Raw genomic sequence first — 14,980 nt, forward strand, 5'->3', positions numbered from 1 at the left:
TTGCTTTTAAGGAACAACCCTTTGACTTTGTAACTTCAGACCACCCCGAGAGACCGTATAGGAACCAATCTACAATCGCTGCCAAGGTGTCCGGCCAACAGCGATCTGCTCCCTCCCAGTCCTTCCTGGGGACCAATCAGAGGCTTGTCTCTACATCTGAAGCACAGGAAAATCTGCCAAAGCAATGAATGCTTTGTTTTGTTTGGGAAGTTATGTGTTGTTTTCCCCTATTGCTTCTTTGGAGGTGCTCCATAATCAGAGAAAGATGTATGGCTGTATGGATGTGTCTGCCTTTTTAAGGTTGACTGTGCTTGCTCGGGGTCACAGGCTAAAGGAGAAAAGTTTAGCTGTTGAAGGGAGTGGACATGGGAGGGAAACACTGAAGCTGGCCGCCTGCCACCTCCTCCCCTCTCAGTGGTTCCTCCTTCCTAGAAGCAGTGTAGGATGCATAAAGCGAAGACTGGAATTTGTCTTTAATGAGTCAACTCTGATGGGCAAAGGCAAAGGAGTTGACAGACGGACCTTGGTCTCTTCATGGTGTGACTTTAACAAAAGTGTGTTCCTTGGAAGATTTCCTTCCAACTCTTCTCCCAAACCTAGCTAGCCATTCCCCACTCCAGCCATGTGGTTTTGACCTACACAGAAATAGAACAGCAATAGGAGGGCTGCAGGGCTTGCTGGCTCTCAGCTTAGCTGTAAAAACAAGAGCCCCGGGTTCAGGGCAAGACCCTGCCTGGAAGAAATGGGCAAAGCCTAATAAAGGAGACACTCAGTGCCCTCTTCTGGCCTCTACGGCACACACAGGTATTCATACTCACATGCATGAGCATAAACACACACACACACACAATTCAAATAAACATTTTTTTTGTTTTAAAATATGCACTTTGGAACTGAATGTATTCTTCTTATAGTAACAAAATATTTCATTTCTACTGTACCACTGACTTTCCTGGTTGATATTTTTCAATCCATGGTTTTCTATACAATTACCTTTCTTTCTCTGACCCTTTGTAACCGTTACCCTTATTATAACCAAACAAAACAGCCAGCCTAAGACCTCTTAGTTGCTGAAATGATTACTAAATTATAAGTGAAACCCATAGCATAGACAAAATAGGGCTTTCCTATCCCCTCATTCTTCCACAACCAGGGAAATCTTCTGGCCCCAACTTAAAATGTTGTCTCCCCAAACCCATCGTCACCTCTGGCATCTCTCCTCTTACAATCCTCCATTCCTTAAGGACAGAGGGTTTTTTTCTACTCAGTCACCGACCTTCACCATCAGTGATTTCAACATATATTTCAACATATATATTCCATCTGAGGATGGAAGTCAGGGGTGGAGCACAAGCCATGCAGGAAATCCAAAGTCCAATCGCCAGTGTATGGGAGTAGGAAGATCATAGTCAACAGCCTGCCGGCTTTCATAGTATCCACTACATTAGACCCTCTCCTCTTCCCCCATCCCCACTTCTCTGTAGCACTTTTTGACTCAGCACATACTGTTTTGGTTATAAATTTCTTATTCCATAGAATGTGAGAGTAAATTATTCAGAGCTTTAAAAAACTCATATCTGGTATATGGTGAACAAGCCACCCATTTCAACCTCCATTTTTGGTTTTCAGTGACCTTGCAAATTTAATGTGATGGTGCCCTTATGTTCATTTTGTTTAATTGTTCATTCACAGAAAGATAATTGCTTTGTAGAGAGGAAGACAATTCACTACTTCTGTTCATTGTTACTGTCAGCCTTTTACTTTTGTTTTCAATATGTTCAACAGATGAGCCCAGGTCTCTGGGTATTGAAAAATGTATATTATATTTTTATATATCATAAATTATATATACATACACATATATATCAGATACAATTCTTGGGAGTGTCCAAGAAGGTGTTCCCAGAAGAGATTAGCATTTGGATAAGTAGACCAAGTGAAGATCTCTCTCATTTCTGTGGGTGGGTTGAGGTCTAGTCCACTGGAGTCCTTTTCATTAGAGAGAGGGAGGGAAGAGGGAGGAAGGAAGGAAGGAAGGAAGGAAGGAAGGAAGGAAGGAAGGAAGGAAGGAAGGAAGGAAGAAAAAAGGACAAATTTTCTTGTCTCTTCTTGAACCAAAGTATTCATTGTTTCTTCCTCTCAGACTTTGAAGAGTCTGGCTCTTGGGTCCTCACCTGGATGGGATTACACCACCAGCTTTCCCAGCTTACAGTTAACATATCACATCAATTCTTGATGTTTATAATCATATGATCCTGGCCTCATCCTAAATTCTCTCTTGCCTAATGTTCTGTCTAGTTTTATGTCAACTTGTTACAGATAGAGTCACCTCAGCAGAGGAAATACCAGCTGAGAAAATTTCTCCATAAGATCAAGTTGTAGGGGAGCCTCTAAGGCACTTTTTAAAATTAGTAATTAAAGTGGGAGGGCCAAGTCCATTGTGAGTGGTACCACCTGTGGATTGATGGCCCTAGCTTCTATAAAACAGGAGAGAGCCAGTAAACAGCACCCTTCCATGGGCTCTGCGACAGCTCCTGCCTCCAAGTACCCATCTTGTTTGAGTTCCTGCCTTTGCTTCCTTCAGTGAATTGTGATTTAGGATATTCAAGGTTAATAAACTTTTTCCTACCTAAGTTCCTTTGGTCATGGTGTTTTATTAAAGCAATAGTAACCTTAGCTATCTATTTCTAGTTGGTTTTGTTTTTCTGAAGAAACATAATTAACACACATAGGTCATATTCCTCTGACTTATACATCAATACATTGTATGTTTTACATACACCACATCTCAGCCCACAGGGCTTATCTCCTCTAAGCCAAAGAGGACACACATGTGCCTCACTTCCGTTTCTCATCTATTCCCAATACAAGATGGTGACTGCACATCATTGGCTCCCATGCATACTCATGTCTCCACCTCCACTCCTGCATCTTCAGTCCCTACTCATTAGTTAAGGAACAGCTGGGTCCACTTGGCTCCTAGGTACAATCTGTATCATCCAGTTCAGAAGAGAGGCAGCCTCCTGATTCTTTCTCAGAGATTTTCTTTTTTTTTTCTTGTCTCATTTTCTAGATAAGAAATGATCACATGACCCCAGGAACTAGTCAGCAACTTACTAGTTTCAGAGTTAAAGCTTTGGTCCCTTCAGGGTTAAATTCTCATGAGTTCAAAGAATCGGAGGTCATCTCTGAGAAACAGTAAACTGAACAGGTTGGAAAAGCTTGTGTTTGTTGATAACTATACTCGCCTTTCCCAGACAAGGTCAGCACGACAAGGAGCCATACACGAGGATCCGCATGGCTATGGTGTCTCTTTATTTCAGGTGAGTTCTGACTTGGGAGTGATGTCTGCACTGTAAGGACTTCCACATCCTTCTGTGTAGAGCAGACTTGAACAGCTGACTTAACACTCCGCCCCCTCCTTCTCCACCACCACCAAGTAAACCAGCAGCCCTGTCAGGCAGAAGCCCTCCCAGGTTTATGCAAATGAAGGGGGCTTTAATTTTCACAATGTTAATTCAATCTTTTCAGACATCGTATCTCTGATCTCATAATTTTATGTTATGACTACGTTGCATGCAGATGAGAACTGTTTTCCTTCTTGCCATGCCTGCAAATATTCAACATTTCTTCAACAAATAGAAACATTACCAAATTGGGATGCAGCCACTCAGTTCAGCTGTGCAAATGCTTTGTTCGTTCAAGAAAAGAATGCATAGAAATTCGGTTTCAAATCTTATTCTTTGGTCCTCAGGTGGTTGATTTTTTTTTTTTTTAGAAAGAATAACTCAACGTGCTAAATTCTGTGACTACACTTGTTCTTTGTTGGAAAGAAAACACTATTTTGTGCCTATATTTCATTAAACTTTTGCATAAGCAGAAGGTAGCTTTTACATTAGAAAAGATTCTGTTATGTTGAAAATTACAGTTGTCATTCAACCATCAACCACACGCTGATTCTCCTTCCTCTTCCTGGTTTCCTTAAACCATAATAAGCCAGAACCAAAAGAAAAATATATTTAAGAACTCAGGTGCAACATGACATTAGGATCATGAAGAGAATTTGCTGCTACTGCTGCAAATAATAATAATAATGATAATAATAATAATGCAACTGTAACTTTTATATTGGACTTAGCTTTGAGAAACAATTTGGTGTTTGGTTGGTTGGTTGGTTGGTTGGTTGGTTGGTTGGTTGGTTTCCAGTGGTCTATAAAGGCTCAGCTGATGAACCAACTGATATGAGCTCCTGAATTAAGATCCCTGAAAACCATTTGAGTCTTCACACCCTGTGATAATCACATCTAACACTTCAGGGTAACAACAAGATTCTTAATGCTAGATATTTGCTCCCAGCATGTTGATCGCAGAGCATAGGCCCAATCCCCATTTCACAGATGAGAAAACTGAAGCTAAAGGGAACAGGGGAACTTGCCTGACCTCGTCCACCTGGAAAAAGAGGGAACTTAACAGTAAGACTCTGCTTATTGGCACCAGTGTGCCAGAGAGTGTTCTTACAGGGTGAGGAACTGTTGGAGGGCAGAACAGGAGGGAGATGATGACTGGAAGGTAAAAACGATTAAAATAATAATGAAAAAAAGAGTGGACTTCTGGAGGTGTTTCTGTCTCTCACACTTGCAGATTACACTAATGAGCGACTCGTCTTTCTTGGACACATTGAGTCCGTATAAAGAGCTCCGTAGGGCCACATGCATGGTCACCACCAGGGCAGACCTGCAAGGAATGAAAAGCCTTTCCTGAAAGAGAAGGCACCTCTGGGTCAACTAAAGACCTGTATCTGTTTTTAACAAAGAGGGAGAAGGCACTCAGAGAAACGTCTGTCAAAATTTTCAATTTAAGCCACTAGCGGTTACCGTCTTGCTGGAAAGCTGGAAGAATGTGCCAGACAAAAATTCCACAAAAGAAGCCAACTTACCCCATTAAGTCTCTTTTCGATGCGGACGAGAACCATTAAAAATTCTTTTAGGAGAGAATGACCCAGTTCAGACTTTCTGCACAAGATATTTTTTTTCTTCCTTTATTTTTTTTCCCAGTGAGTTCATTTATTCCACAGTGTATCTCATTTTGGAAGGTCTTAGCCAGCCCATCATGTTATAATGGCACTTTGTCAAATTGCCCATTTGTTCAATTTTGCAGGAAGACATCTCTCCATTTAGCAAGTCTAATTTCTTACTCCTTGATTGTGGGGAAAACTCAAGGATAATCTGTTGCATAAGTTCAATTTCACCACCTGAAATACTCAGGAAGAACTACTCTAATTTTTTACTTCTTGACTGTGGGTGGAAATTGAAATAGGTATTCAAGTCCCTCAATTCCTGTGTTATAGAGGGGCTCCAGTGTATGCTAAACGCAATTCTTGGCACAATTGTGGCCTCGAACCATGACTGTAAAAGTGATGTCAGGAAGGCCATCTTTGTGGGTGCTTCACAAATACTCAGGAAGGGTAAATTGACACACAGTAACTTCAGCTTAAGGGAGCTCCTCAAACAGAAAAACCGGGAATAAAGCTTGTTCCACAGGCAAATCTTTTCAGAAAACATCAAGAATGATAAAGCAAATACTTGATCACTGCCTTCTGCCGTTCACACCAAAATTTTAGGGATGGTTACAATACACACCCAATTACAAGTAAAACCACAGCTCAGTTAACTTCAATAGAAAATTGTTGTCATTACACCTAATAAGCTAGGGCTAATGCAAGTTCTACTTTAGCTTGATGGGGAATATAAGTAATGTGTGCCAGAAAACCAGTCGGAAGAGCCTGAAAGTGTACATTTGATACTTCCAGGCTGTGACTGTTTGCGAAGTCTGTAAAGTATACTTTCTACCCATAGCATTACCCACCATGTGGGTTCAACATAATCCTGTCGGATTTAGTATGGCTGTTAGAAGTCAATATGAATAGATGGGCAAATATACATATCTGTGTGTATGTGTGTGTGTTTTATGTGTGTGTTTGTGTATGATTAATATTTATATTCATGACCATTTTGACACTGAAAAAAGTAAAGATTATGTTGTTCAGAATTTCTGAACATAATTTCATAAAATATTCATAATAAAGACTGAAAATGTATTATATCTTCCATTCTTTCCAAAGGGCATTCTTTGGTCAGAACTCTAGAATGAGCTGGAGCAAGTTAGATGCCTTTTTCCTCATACTTTTTCATTATTTTTTTACATAGATAATTTTACTATTTACATTTTTCCATTTTCATATATATCAAGTATTTTCATCATACTCACACCCTCTACCATTACCATCTCCTTCCACTTCTACCAAACACCTGCCACCCATCTGGGGCCCATTCCTATTTTTCTGTCTTAGTTTTTGAGGATTTTCTGAGTAAGGAATTATTTTATAGCATTTCTTCAGTTTTACTCAGCAGATGACTTTTTAAATAACAGGCATAAGGAATATAGCTTGATAAATAGCACTATATCTCATTTCTCTAATTTGCTTATATAAAGTGAAGGAAAGTGCTTGTTAAGAGAGTTTTGGTATTAGAATCCAAGGAATGGAATTTCTAGAACAGCCATCAGTTCTCAACAGCACAGCGTCCCTCTGTGGTGTCTGACTATGAAAGAGTGTTCTATTTAAAGTACATATCCCACGATCTAGTGATTTCCCAGGGGTGGGTCTCTGTAATGTCACGACAGTCAATGAGCTAGTCCCTAAACAGCACATATGGTTTCACATGATGAGAGGTCATTACTGGTTACTGCCACGGTCACTATCACTACTGCAGTTGCTGTTGCTGTTAACTATGTTAACCTCTGCTTAGATAATTAGGTTAACAACCATTTCTAAGAGGCTGCCCACAGTATCATACATTTACCACCACCCCCAACAGGGTCTCTCAACTGTAATTGCAAAACAGTAGAGTCTCGGGAACAAATAATAAAACTATTGATTATGCATATGTTTAAAGAAGCAGGAATGCTGTGTACATTATCAGACAGTAAACCAATAAAAAGCTTAAATTGGTAGTTAGTAGTCCCAGATCATGGCATTAATGACATTAGTTTGTAATTGTCTTAGCACTACATTATTATGTGTCATCATTATATTATACCATTATATTATTATGTATTACTATTCTTTGATGCAACTACTTACCTGTTATTGGCATTTATAGAAAGGAATGGAATAATAAAGTTCATATTAATAAAAAGTAATATTATCAATGATATTAAGTTAAAAATTATACAATATATTTAATTAATAATGTTCCCTCCCCCAAATACTCCCAGATTCCCCAACCTTCCTACCCACCCAACTTTATGAATAACTCCAAGGAAACTGACTTCTGGACACAGCAGGAACGATGTGTATATGAATGTACAAAGACTATGGGGACACACACATACACACACACACACACACACACACACACACATACACACACATACACACTGTTGAGAACAGATGAGTTTCATTGAAAGAAATTGAATTTTTCCCTTTGTCAAAAGGAATCAAGTGTAAATAGCTTGTGTTAGGTATGGGACATCATGTCCATTTCCCTCTCAATACTGAAACCTGAAATCTGACTTAAACCTACACGGGCATTGTGTGTGTGTGTGCATGTGTGTGTGTGTGTGTGTGTGTGTGTGTCTGTGTGGAGTCTGTGTGTGTATCTGTGTGTCTGGGTCTGTGTGTGTGCATGTCTGTGTTCCCACAGTCTCCGTACATCCATATATGCATCGATCCTGCTACATTTGGAGGACAATTTTCTTGAAGTCACCCATGCTCTCTGCTGGCTCTTAACAATCTTCCCACTTCCTCTTCCACATAGATCCCTGAGCCTTGAGTGTGGGAGGGTTGATGGAGACATGCCATTTAGGTCTGAGTGCTCCAAAGTCTCTTGCTTTCTGCACATTGGCCAGTTGTGGGTCTCAGTGTTAATTCCCATCTACTGCAGGAGGAAGCTTTTCTGATATAGTCTGAGAAAGGCACTGATTAAAACTAAAATAACTAACTAATTGGCAAAACATCTATTTATTCCTGACTTCTGCTCCTTCCCTCATGTTGCTAAACTTTTCTGCAATAGTTACCTTTTGGTTATTGTTGTCTGAGATTTTAAATTCCACAAAAGTAAGGACTTTTTATATTCCCAATATCTTCTTTGGAATTTATTACACATTGAGGACTCTGTTGTTATTTATAGAATAAGAAAAAGGAAAGAAGAGAAGAAGGAAGAGGGAGAGAGAAGAGGGAAGGAAGGAAGACAGCCTCACACACTCCAGAGAAGTGGCAAGTCAAGAAGAGTCATTATTAATAACCTAACAAGGCCGTACTCAGCCTCTCAGTCCTGATTGGGCCAAAGATGAATTCAGGGAATGTGCACCATACTTGATAGATGTTCAATTTTGACCTTCTGATAAATTGACTAATGTGCATGCTGTTCTCATAATAAAGTTCTCCCCACCATAAATTTCCCCTGCCATGGGGCTCTTGTACCTTTCCCCCTACTTCATTACTTCCCATTATATTAATTATCTCCTACTGATGGAAGCATATTTCTAGGCAGACAAGTTCTGAACTCCCAATGGCTGTGTTACAGGAAGGCTCTAATCTTGATTCTTATAATCAGGTGTTAGCGGGATGTCATTCTTCCGCAGAGGGTATGTGAGTGTTAAGCTAATACACTGTATTACTTTGCAGTTTGAGTGAGACCTATAATGAGTAACCTCAATCTAACTGATAGAATTTCAACGCCCTGATTTCATATCCATAAAATCTTAAGAAAGGCTAAAGAATAAGAGAGAAAGAATATAGATGCTTGCACAAGGAAAATGTATGGTTCATCCAAATTAATGTTTCCATAGAGGAAAGGAAAACACAAAACAAGTGAAATGTACGTAGAGAATGGTCATTCAAGAAACTGGTGATATGAGAAGATAGCGTAACAGTATCCATGGTCCAAAAAGCCCTGGATTCCAAGAACAAGGCAGAATCAAAGATGAGAGGCAGTTTTTTTTTAATATTTTTATTTTCTATATTCTTTGTTTACATTCCAAATGATTTCCCCTTTCCCAGATCCCCCCTCCCCATATGTCCCATAAACCTTCTCTCCATCCATTCTCCAATCACCCCCCTCCTTTTTTTCTCTGTCCTTATATTCCCCTCAAATGCTCAGCAATTAGAAACAATGAATTCACAAATTTTTTAGGCAAATGGTTTGATCTGGAAAATATCATCCTAAGTGAGGTAACCCAGTCACAAAAGAATACACATGGAATGCAATCTCTGATAAGTGGATATTAATTAGCCCAGAAGCCCTGAATACCCAAGGCACAAATCGCATAACAAATGACTCCCATGAAGAAGTATGGAGAGGCAGTTTTGATTCTGGAGAACCTCTTCCATAAATTCATAAGAATATTGAACTAGGGTTGCAATTGTGTGTCCCTCCCTGTACAGATTAACTGTGTTGTATGTGATATTCAAAAGATAAATGAGAAAGTATGTATGAAATGAATGTGCAACTCATTTTTGGTCATTTTTTTTTCTATTTACCCAGGGAAAAGGACAAGAATCATGGAGGTCCCATAAAAATTAATACTTCTGTAGTGTATAGACATAACCAAGCAGATAGAACATATCCCTGCAATCATGAGAAGCAGAGTTCAAACTCCAGAACTCCAGGTAAATGTCCATCAAGTGACAGACACCTGTAACCCCAGCACTCAGCATACAGACATAGGGGATCTCTGAAGCAAGCTGGCTGAAACAACTAGCCAGAGTTATCTAGAACCGGGTTTTGAAACAAAAAACAAACAAACAAACAAACAAAAAACTACCTCCCGTGATAAAGTACAAAAGGATGGAGAAAGTACTATATGCATGCACATACAAGTATACGCATGCTTCCATACACATAGAACACACATACACACATGCACACTATACCACACATGCACACACACTAAGTAGAATAATGGATATATAATGGATATATATATATATATATACATATATATATATATATATATATAGTCAGCATTGTACCCCCAGTACTTAGAAAAAACATTTTAAGCAATAAGCCAGATGCATATTTTAAAGTTCAAGAATAAGATAGTGCTAGCATTACCACTCAACTCTGCTATTGTAGCACAAAGGCCACCTCAAGAAATGGATGTGACTGCACCCTAAAATAAATAAATGAATGAATGAATGAATAAACAAATAAATAAATAAACAAACAAACTTCATATGCAGATGAGATTTGGTATTGATGTCGATTGATGTTGAATAAATGTGTGTTAAATACATGATTCTCATTATCTAAAATCCTACCTTCTTCTCCAGCCATGCCCTTCCTGCTATGTACTAAGGAACAAATGAATAAAAAGCATTTTATCAACATGTTTGGAAAGGCAGGATGGATGCTAAAGAGTGTAAGCAGGAACTGATAGTATGGCTCGCAATGTCTCTTGGTCTGCAAACTGTAGTGGGATACAATGAAGTCCACTGCTATAAAGTGAAATAAAATAAAGCAACATAGTTTCTTCACTCTGTCTATGGGGTGTTGTTCCCATAACAAAGATTATTATTTGCACCTAATATCTTTTCTCTTACTCTCTTTGGTCAATGAAACTCCAAAGTTTTAGTGGGGTGAAAGACTATAGTAGATACTGTCTCAGACACAGTATTTTCAAGGGTCTTTGTAGTAGCACAACTATGAGAAATAAATAACGCTAGACAAATATGAGAAGAAAGAAAGTAACATATAGCATAGACTTAAAAGGAAACACTTTGCCTTCGCCTATGCTTTACCTGTTTCCAGAAACTAAAACTTAGACATGACAGGAAATGATCTAGAATAAAACAAACAGGAAAATGACATATTTCAATATGGCAAAACAACAGAAGAGACCCTTGGCATTAGATGACGTAGAGCAGTAGCCTTCTTCACCTAGACCAGCCATTTGCTCATTCAGCCATGTGCATATGAGATACTCTGTCTTGTTTAGGCTGCGTTATTAAGCAGGGCAATAAACTACCTCATAAACTTCTCTGGGGAAGTTTCACACGTTCTCCATCACCTGAAACTGTTTATTCTTCAATTCCACAGAGTCTGTGACTTATATGGGACTCTTTCTAATAAGTTACTAATTTCCTTAAATTACTTACGCGTGGATTTCCATCACCTGAAGGCAACAACTCCTGAATAATATGAAAGAGATGCTAATATCCAGTTTCTCTTCCCATTAAAGGATTATCTTCATTTTCAGCCTGACAATTTTGGGACTTTATTTCCCTGATGAATATGATAACTTCTTCACACCTACATCATTAACTTAAAGGTTATGATTCAAATTCTACTAAAAGACCATCAAACGTCAATGATCTCTCTGGAATAAGAGAAAAATAATTCTAGAAGACTCTTAAATTAGAACAGTTCCTAAAGGGTGCATGTTTGGCCTTATCTGTCATTACCCAGTCATTCATCTGTCAACAGACACAAATGTTGTTTCATCTCTCAAATACCATAATGATGCTTCATGAACACAAAACAGCATATAATTTTTAGAGAAAATAATTTATTTTACATGTATTACCAGGAGTAGGATTTATGGATCCTGTAGTAGTTCTACTTTCAATTTTTTTTTGAGTGATCTTACTATTGCTTCCCACAATGGTTGTACTGATTCATATTCCAACTATTCGCTTACAAAGCTTCTTGTTCTTGACAACTGTAAAATGGAATTAAAATATTTCTTTTTAATTTTATCTTAACAGATTCAAAGGGATATTCATTTGGGTTTGGATTTGAAATTCTCTTGATTCCTAATGCTGCATAACTTTTTAGGTAGCCATTGAACATTCATCTGTTTTATAAAATAAATATTCTAATAAGATGGCTTTACCTGAATTGTATGGGCTGGGCTGCTGCTATTGCTGCCACGTATGTACTCCTTTTATATGTTGAGTAGTGAACTCCATTCAAAAACATGCTTAACTATATTCTGTAATTTTGTTATCAGTCAAAAAATTAATCAACAAAGTTAATAAACTCAAATAAATCAAATTAAATTTCATTAATTAAAATTAAGATTTTTCTCCAGTTTAGTCAAGATTCACATTTGGGCTCCATGTTTAAGTGTTTAATCCATTTTCAGCTGACTTTTATGCACAGTAGAAGACAAGGACCCAAATTTTTTTTCATTTTTCAGTATTCAGTTTATCCTACAGCCTCAACTACAGGAACTATACTTTCACAATCATTTGTTTTTGAAGTTTTGACAAATATTGCTCAGTTGATGCTACCTAAAACTTTAAAAGCCTCTTCAATTAATTAACTAAGGAGATAGGCAACAGAGGGAAGAAAATCTTTTGTGACACTATATATATATACACCTAACAGACAATTAATATTAGAGTATATAAAGAGCTCAAAAACTAAACAAAAAAAATCCCATAAATAAGCTAATGAAATAAATGGAACATTCTCAGAAGATGAAGTACAAATGACTAGTACGAGTTTTAAAAAAAATTTCATCCTTCTTAGCCATCAGAAATATACAGATTAAAATTATATTGATATTTTATCTCCCGATAAAAATAACTATCATTAAGAAAACAAATGGTAACAAATGCTTGGGAGGATGTGGATAAATAAAGAAGAATCTTTATTTACTATAGAAATGTAAACATATCAGAAATCACTGTGGAGTTCCCTCAAAACCTGAAAAATTGAAATATTGTATGAATGAACTATAAAACTCCTGGTTATTTACCCAAAAGACCCAAAAGTCAACTGTTGTGGCTGTATCTCCATCCATCATTCCAAAATTAATGCTCATTACCATAATCCCATAATGCTCATCCTCAGAATGAAATCCCGAAGAGACTAGGAGATTCACAGTGTTGCCGCCTCCTTGGCCCATTTAATGCGTTCAGGCTGATCCCTCCGTTTTGGAAAAATAAAGATGAGAGGAATGTGAACATTACCACATTCAAAATGGAGTCTTTTATGTCAAATCTTAACAAAATGGAGTCAAGAAGTATCAGGTATGATTGCCTGGCAATAGAAACAAAGATGAGTAAGAAACTGCTGAACTGCAGCCATGTAGCTGAAGATCAATTCAAGGCCATCTGCCTACTCAATCTTGAAACAATTCATCCTCTTTGAATAATTGCGTAGCCAAGAATAATTATTTCAAACAACTATGTTCCCTTCTTCATTTCGCCCTTAAAATCCTGTGTCTTCTGTCTCCCTGATCCCACCTGTTCTCTGCCATGAGCTGCTTTTCTGGATTCCCATCCCTCATTATTCCCTAACAAACCCTTTGTTCTGAGGAATGAAAGACAAAATATTTGAACATGCAAGCCTGTGTGTATTTCTGGATTTTCTATTCTGTTCCATTACTCTGTGTGTGTCTGATATTCTGCTCTTACCATATTAATTTCTGGCTTGGTAATATACAAATACTTTATAATAAATAATATACAGTTTTCATCTAGAAAAATAAGCTCATATAGACACACTGTTAAATATGTATAATATGTATATATGTATATATATACACACATATATGTATCACTTTGCCTCTGATTTCCAATTGCATGGAGTATCTGATCTCTATTATATCATATGCACCATTACAGTTTTCAATTCAAGAATTTGTTGGTTTTTCATTGATTGAATTCTTATTTTTAAAAGCTTTATTGTAAAATACTTGTATATAAAATCTATCACACACCAAGATTAGCAAGCCCCAAAGTCTATGCATCTCAATCAATGTCTTTACAGTTAAGGGTAGTCATTTAAAGCTGTAAAGTTTCACATTGTCTTTTACATTTTCACCATAGAATTTATTTTTATGTGTTTGTCTGCCACCCAAAGTGAAAAATCCATGAAGCGAAAGAATGAGAAAAATAAGTAGCTTTAGATCGTCTCTCATTACTCAGGTTCATTGCTTGTCTCAAGTCCTTCCTCACTCTCTAATTATTTACCCTTCCTTCTCTTCTATACATGTTTAGTGCAACCACATGAACATTTGATTACACAGACATATGGACACACACACACACACATTAACTAAGTTATGCACATGAGAGAATTTATGCATTCGTTTTCTTTCTGAGACTGACTTCATTTAATAACACACATTCTAAGTTCACTCATTGTCTGGCAAAAAAAAAAAAGACTTTGTTCTTTTTCTAGCTTTTCCTCTGACCTTGTGTTTTACGAACTACTTTTTCTTTTTTTTTTTTTAATTTTTTTATTCGATATAATTTATTTACATTTCAAATGATTTCCCCTTTTCTAGCCCCCCACTCCCCGAAAGTCCCGTAAGCCACCTTCTCTTCCCCTGTCCTCCCACCCACCCCTTCCCACTTCCCCATTCTGGTTTTGCCGAATCCTGCTTCACTAAGTCTTTCCAGAACCAGGGGCCACTCCTCCTTTCTTCTTGTACCTCATTTGATGTGTGGATTATGTTTTGGGTATTCCAGTTTTCTAGGTTAATATCCACTTATTAGTGAGTGCATACTCACCTTTTGAGTCTGGGTTACCTCACTTAGTATGATGTTCTCTAGCTCCATCCATTTGCCTAAGAATTTCATAAATTCATTGTTTCTAATGGCTGAATAGTACTCCATTGTGTAGATATACCACATTTTTTGCATCCACTCTTCTGTTGAGGGATACCTGGGTTCTTTCCAGCATCGGGCAATTATAAATATGGCTGCTATGAACATAGTAGAGCATGTATCCTTATTACATGGTGGGGAATCCTCTGGGTATATGCCCAGGAGTGGTATAGCAGGATCTTCTGGAAGTGAGGTGCCCAGTTTTCGGAGGAACCGCCAGACTGATTTCCACAAACTACTTTTTCTAAATCCACTAAACTGTCTACCTTTGTTCCCTGGTTGCTAAGCATCCTTATAACCACCACCTTTCATTCTTTTTCAGGCTACTCATACTTGTCCATTTCTTCTGGGGTCGCT

The 14,980-nt window shown here is 37.8% G+C and overlaps 1 pseudogene; it reads right to left on the minus strand.

Moving 5' to 3' along the window:
• LOC127696737 (ribosome biogenesis protein NSA2 homolog) overlaps window positions 1-4,972 on the minus strand; it is a 51,005-nt pseudogene extending 46,033 nt beyond the window's left edge.
• Between the last annotated feature and the right edge of the window lie 10,008 nt (window positions 4,973-14,980).

Source organism: Apodemus sylvaticus, chromosome 11 (assembly GCF_947179515.1).
Source record: "Apodemus sylvaticus chromosome 11, mApoSyl1.1, whole genome shotgun sequence".
Lineage (NCBI taxonomy): Eukaryota > Metazoa > Chordata > Mammalia > Rodentia > Muridae > Apodemus > Apodemus sylvaticus.